Source organism: Poromitra crassiceps (genome assembly GCF_964638095.1).
Source record: "Poromitra crassiceps genome assembly, chromosome: 16".
Taxonomy (NCBI): Eukaryota; Metazoa; Chordata; class Actinopteri; order Beryciformes; family Melamphaidae; genus Poromitra; species Poromitra crassiceps.
Window position 1 is genome coordinate 28728039 of NC_139645.1, and position 7236 is coordinate 28735274.

Genomic DNA, 7236 nt, shown 5'->3' on the forward strand with positions numbered 1-7236 from the left:
AATCGGTAGTTGCAGCTGTACAGCATTGAGACAGGAGTAATTTAGCCATTTAGTTACATTTTTAATTTTCTTTGTTAATTTTGTGGCAACTTATATATTGATACTATACTGACTTTCAGAAAGAATAATCGGGATACAGTAGTTTATCGTTTAAAAAATATATGACTCCTTATGTTGTGTCCTTGGTCTAGATTTGTTGCTAACTTGAATTGGGGGAAAATGTCTGCCCTTCCATACAACTATCTTCTTGACAAGTTTCTTTCCAAATCATATATGTATCCTGTAGTTATCTTCTGTTTAAGAAAGATATTTGTCTTAACAATGCGCTGAAACAATTTCTGGCTTCTTTACTTCTCTATGACTGAATATATATACAGTATATATTCACACATAATATATACAACCAAGCTTTTAGAGGATGGCATCTTGGGCTTTGGGAAACACTGATTGACATTCCAAACCATTTTCTGACATCTATATAGACAAAACTAATTGATTAATTGGTTTGAGTAATTTTGAAAAAAAGAAAAAGAAAATTCAGATTCCATCTTAAATGTGAATATTTTCTGCTTTCTTTGACAGTGAAGGGAATATCTTTGTGGGCTGTGGATAAAATAAGAGATTTGAGGCAGTGAGTGGTGAGTGTTTGGCCCAGCAGCGTCGTGATGCCTCGGCCGGGCAGGAACACGTACTCGGACCAGAAGCCTCCGTACTCCTACATCTCCCTGACGGCCATGGCCATCCAGAGCTGTTCCGACAAGATGCTGCCCCTCAGCGACATCTACAAGTTCATCATGGATCGTTTCCCCTACTACCGCGAGAACACGCAGCGGTGTGTACGCAATCACCTATCAACAACATGTCATATCAATAACATATATCAATAACATCACACCAATAACATGTCAATAACAAGTTTGTTTGTTTGTTTGTTTATTTGGATCCACCATTAGATACAGCAAATATGCAGTAGCTATTCTTCCTGGGGTCCTCATATCATACTTTTAAACAATTTTTTCATCTTAAACACAATACAGACAATACAACTTCCATAACATTCATACCTACATACATACATAAGTCTTATCAATAATCAATAACATATATCAATAACAAGTCATATCAATAATCAATAACATATATCAATAACAAGTCATAATCAATAACATATATCAATAACATCACATCAATAACATATGTCATATCACTACAGTATATAATATCCATAACATCATATTTGGCTTTTCTTTCATTAAGAATTTGCTGTTCTTTTCTTGGTCCTGAATATTTTTTCCCCAATGTTTGAACAGGAATGTCTACCTTATTAGAGATGCACGGTATTGGATATTTTGCCGATATCCGATATGTTGATATATTCCAACTCTTTTGGACGATTGCCGAAGCCGATATATGCCTTTTTCCACATCATTTCAGAGAACATCAAGTCTCTCCTGAATGGAATTACTCACCGCGTTCTCACTCCGGCTGCATAATATCCGCGCTCCGTCACACCCTTGTGTGCAAATATGATACGCCCAGGCAGGCAGGCCCCGTTAAGCCGTCGCACCTCGGACGTATTATGGAACAACACAGACAAACCTGGCCGGGGTGAGGGCAAAGGTCAATGAAGTTATGCTGTGGGGTTGGAGGCTGGAGTTGTCAACCCTAGGGTCTCCCCCAAGCCTTCCCCTGGAGACCCTAACCTAGGTCTCCCCCAAGCCTTCCCCTGGAGACCCTAACCTAGGTCTCCCCCAAGCCTTCCCCTGGAGACCCTAACCTAGGTCTCCCCCAAGCCTTCCCCTGGACACCCTAACCTAGGCATGTCCAAAGTCCGGCCCGGGGGCCAGATCTTAAGTGGCCCTCGGCTTGTCTCAAAATATACTAATTTATATGTGGTTCTCCACACTTGGTTAATCAAGCAAGTTCAATTAGCATTTCTTCCATTCACCTAAGGATGACAGCACTATCATACAGTTTGTAGACAAGCACCAAAGGAACTATGCAGGACGAACTACTGTTTTAAGATGGCAAACAAAAGTACAATTGTATTGTATGTGATTTTTTTTTTTTTTTTTTTACAACCCATATGATGTGAGAAGCAGCTGGACACCCCCCCCCCCCCCCCCCCCCCCCCCCCCCCCGGTAATTGCACTTTATCTAATCTGGCCCCCATTCAAAAAAGTTTGGACACCTAACCCATATCCAAACCCATATCCAAACGTCAAGTGGCTACCAGTGCATAAACATAACCTCCCTCCCCCCTGTGCCTAACCTTAGAGACCCCTGCCCCGATGTCTAAACCTAACCTGTGGAGACCCCATCTTCAATGCCTAACCCTACCCTCTGGAGACTCCTCTTCAATGCCTAAACCTAACCTGTGGAGATCCCTCTTCAATGTCTAAACCTAACCTGTCGAGACCCTTCTTCAATGCCTAACCCTACCCTCTGGAGACTCCTCTTCAATGCCTAAACCTAACCTGTGGAGATCCCTCTTCAATGCCTAAACCTAACCTGTGGAGATCCCTCTTCAATGCCTAAACCTAACCTGTGGAGACCCCTCTTCAATGTCTAAACCTAACCTGTCGAGACCCATCTTCAATGCCTAACCCCTAACCTGTGGAGACCCCTCTTCAATGCCTAAACCTAACCTGTCGAGACCCATCTTCAATGCCTAACCCCTAACCTGTGGAGACCCCTCTTCAATGCCTAAACCTAACCTGTGGAGACCCCTCTTCAATGCCTAAACCTAACCTGTGGAGACCCCTCTTCACTGCCTAAACCTAACCTGTGGAGACCCCTCTTCACTGCCTAAACCTAACCTGTGGAGACCCCTCTTCAATGCCTAACCCTAACCTGTGGAGACCCCTCTTCAATGCCTAAACCTAACCTGTCGAGACCCATCTTCGATGCCTAACCCCTAACCTGTGGAGACCCCTCTTCAATGCCTAAACCTAACCTGTGGAGACCCCTCTTCAATGCCTAAACCTAACCTGTGGAGACCCCTCTTCAATGCCTAAACCTAACCTGTGGAGACCCCCTCTTCAATGCCTAACCCTACCCTGTGCCTCACAAGGTGTTACTTGATCTTTGCCTCAGCCCAACAGGTGCACAGTCCTCGTGGGCGTATCATATTTGTGCAGCAGGATACCCAGCGCGTTTCATTCAGCGCCAAAGGTGCACGACAGAGCCGTGATATATATACTGTATTACATGGCCAGAATGAAAACATGTTATTATTATTATTATTATTATTATTATTATTATTATCTAATCATGATGATGGCACAGCAGACATTTGAATATTCAAGGAAACCTCAATAGAATATCCAAATTTAAAATATATATATATTTGGTACAACCATTTTGTTCTGGCGATCGACAGAAATACTTTGAGTGAACAGGGTGACAAGGTATTTCTCTCCTCTAGGTGGCAGAACTCTCTGCGGCACAACCTCTCCTTTAACGACTGCTTCATAAAGATCCCGCGACGGCCCGACCAGCCGGGGAAGGGCAGCTTCTGGGCGCTGCACCCGAGCTGCGGGGACATGTTTGAGAACGGCAGCTTCCTGCGCAGGAGGAAGCGCTTCAAGATCATGCTGCACGCCGCCGACCACCTGGCGCCCAGCAAGCCCGGCTCCGACGCCACGCAGCACTACCTCACGCAGCAGGCAAAGCTGCGGCTGAGCGCGCTGCAGCACGCCGCCTCCGGGGGGCAGCACCTCACACACATGACGGGCTACAACCTGGGCATCTCCCAGCCGTCCACCTTCAAGCACCCGTTCGCCATCGAGAACATCATCGCCAGGTAAGGCGCGCTTATGAACCCTTGGACTCTGAACTCTGAACTCTGGAGTATGATGTCTGTTGAATCAGGTCTGGGTCACATGATGTCTGTTGAATCAGGTCTGGGTCACATGATGTCTGTTGAATCAGGTCTGGGTCACATGATGTCTGATGAATCAGGTCTGGGTCACATGATGTCTGTTGAATCAGGTCTCACTGGAGTCCTTTCATACAACAGGTCTTTCACACATGAGGAAATCCTCCGTGCAGTTTGGCTGAGTAGAGAGAGAGAGAGGGAGAGAGAGGGGAGAGAGAGGGGAGAGAGAGAGAGAGAGAGAGAGAGAGAGAGGGCGGGGCATGATGTACGAAATTGGACTGTTTATGCGAGACAGCCGCAATTAAAATTTTCCATGGAGACTACATCAGAGATATTTTTCTCCAAAAGCAATTATCCACTCCGCTTGTTGGGTGCAACGTTAACTAACTTAAACGTGGAATAGCTGATTTGATAGCAGGGTTGACAAGTGGCATTCGAGTCATATCTTACCCATTTTGAATTGATTTCTCCCCACAAAGTTATGTCTGGAATATATAGCCTAATGCAATGCAGCACTATCGTCTCCTGATAATGATAGTGTCCCTGATGAAGACCTACAGTGTGGTGTGGTCGCAACGCGTTGGTCATACAAAATAATCATATTTGCCATGTAAAATAAAGGCATTTGCATTTTTTACACTTGACCAAAATATCACTCGTGCAGAGTCCTTCACAAGATGGAATAAACTATCATCTTCCTTGTTTCATTCTCATGATTCAAACAGTCAGACCGGGAGGAAAAGAAACCATTCAACTTTTACTTGTTTACTCACCAATTAATTTGGCGTTTTCTCTTTCAAATGATCCGGCCACGTAACTATCTGTCACTAGTCCGACACCTCAGTAGTCCGAGAATGAACCATCGGACAGACGGCTCATTAGTCCGACATCTCGTTAATTCCAAAAATGTATTCATAAATTTATAGACCGAATGACTAATCGATTAGCCGAGAAAATAATAGACAGATTAATCGATGGTGAAAATAATCGTTAGTTGCAGGCTTTCATCTATTTGATGTAAATCATTTGAATTGGCTCTGTGTATGAGATGTGTATGAGATGTGTATGAGATGTGCTGGAATAAGCGTGCCCTCCCTTGCCCTTGCAGAGAGTACAAGATGCCGGGCGGCTTGTCCTTCTCCACCATGCAGTCGATGCAGGCGGGCTACCCCCTGCACGGACAGCTGACCTCGGCCTGGCCTCACATGTACGACGCGCCCGCGCCCCTCTCCATGCCCGGGGACTACTCTGCCTACGGGATGCCTCCGCTCAAGTCTCTGTGCGGGGGCCACGGCGGACAGACTCTCCCCGCCATCCCGGTGCCCATCAAGCCCTGTGCGCCCGGCGGGCTGGCCGCGCTCCCCGCTCACATGCCGGCCTTCCTGGCCAACTCTCCGCAGTCGCTCAGCCCCACCTCCCCGCACACCGCCTCCCCTCAGACCGCCACGGGACAGAGCAGCCCGGCCGCGCCCGGAGACCATCTGCCCAGTGCCGCGGCCGCGCTGCAGCAGGCCACGGTCACGGTGCACTGACCGGACTCATCCAGGACTTCTTATAAACTCTGTGAAGTCTTCAAAGCCGTGTGAAGGGGACGGTGGAGAAACGCCTGGACTCCAAAGCAGCGTTGTTTTGTCTTCAGCCCGGGCTGACTGCTCTCTGCACAGCGAAGACATCTCTTTATTTGGGTATTTCCTGTTTTGAGCGGACAGGACAGGATGTTGATGCTCACGTCCTCATCCTCAGCCTTCATCATGTGGAGGTAAACAGCCAAATGACCACCTTATCAACACAAATCTATGATATTCTGGTAGCACTTTTACATTACAGCTCATTAACAATATGGTAATAGGGGGTAATAGTGTGATAATAATTAGGTAATACCATGTAAATACCAAAGTAATAACCAGGTAATAACTTTCAGTTTCTGAATCATGAATTAGGGCTGCAAAATGCTAAACTTAATTTAATCTCAATAGTAGATTAAACCAAACATCTAGAGATGTATAGCGATTACCCAGACAAAGGCTAAATTTAATTTAATATGACCATAAAACTAAATGGAAAAGGGAGTTTAGCATTTCATGGCCATGTTTATTACTTTAGTAATTACATGATATTACCTAATTATTATCACACTATTACCCTCTATTACCATGTTGTTACTGAGCAGTAATGTAAAGTGCTAGTGATATTTTCAGCAACACTTTCTTTGACTAGTCCGCTTACAGAGAGGCTACAGCAGTGCCCAACCAGTAGATCGGGATCTACAGGTAGATCTCCTGGTGCTTACCGGAGATCCCCCAATCACTTTTGGATAATGAGTGTAACTTTGTAGTGTCAGTGTCTCACATCCAACCAGTCCAACCAGTCAGTCGGTGCATGTTTATATTGATGTCACATAGGCTACTGCCTGTCAAAAGGCTCACGGAAACCGGCGCATTCCCTTTGTATTGGGAACTAGGAATTTACAAGGTCAAAGGTCGGGAACGCCCCTTGTGACATCACATGACCTCGGATTTCCTACGCCGATCTCGCGGGAGCCTCACCAGCCCGACCTCAAAGGTGTTGACATGTTAAATACCCTGTAGACTCTCTCTAGGCGGTCTATCAATGTGTTACCATATTTTCAGTTACCCCCTCCCTCTGTCCTCATATAACATCCATCAGTTTGATGGTAATACGATGTAAACTATGAATTTAGATGTCTATAAAGATTTATGTGAAGTTTATTCTGCAGATTAACATGTGGCTAAGTTAATTTAATTGTTTCTGTGGCTTTGCATCGTGTACATTCCTCCGCTCGGCCGACGGGCTACAAATTCAATCAAAGGTTCTCAATATGTGGTCTGGGGAGTACCAGGGGGTCCCCAGCATCTCTGTCCTTTCTTCACTCAGACCATTTAAAAGTCAAGCTTTAGATGAATGACTGTTAACCCTCTGCTGTCTGCTGTCTGTCTGTCTGCTTTCTGTCTGTCTGTCTGCTTTCTGTCTGTCTGCTGTCTGTCTGTCTGCTCTCTGAGCAGTCTGCCTGCTCTCTGCTGTCCGTATGTCTGTCTGCTTTCTGTCTGTCTGTCTTCTTTCTGTCTCTCTGCTCTCTGAGCAGTCTGTCTGCTTTCTGTCTGCCTGCTCTCTGCTGTCTGTATGTCTGTCTGCTTTCTGTCTGTCTGCTTTCTACTGTCTGCTTTCTGTCTGTCTGCTTTCTGTCTGTCTGCTCTCTGCTTTCTGTCTGTCTGCTTTCTGTCTCTCTGCTCTCTGCTGTCTGTCTGTCTGCTCTCTGCTGTCTGTCTGCTTTCGGCTCCCAAACAAACCTTTCATTTAAAAGCCGTTTATGCAATTGTTTTGCTTTGGCCGGCAAA

At 45.7% G+C, this 7236-nt stretch overlaps 1 pseudogene across 1 annotated transcript; it reads left to right on the forward strand.

Moving 5' to 3' along the window:
* The first annotated feature begins 665 nt into the window (after positions 1 to 665).
* Positions 666 to 5412, forward strand: LOC310791562 (forkhead box protein B1 pseudogene; annotated as a pseudogene). The gene is made up of 3 exons: positions 666 to 832; positions 3428 to 3805; positions 4989 to 5412. The product of its transcript is annotated as a forkhead box protein B1 pseudogene (transcript).
* Positions 5413 to 7236: the final 1824 nt, after the last annotated feature.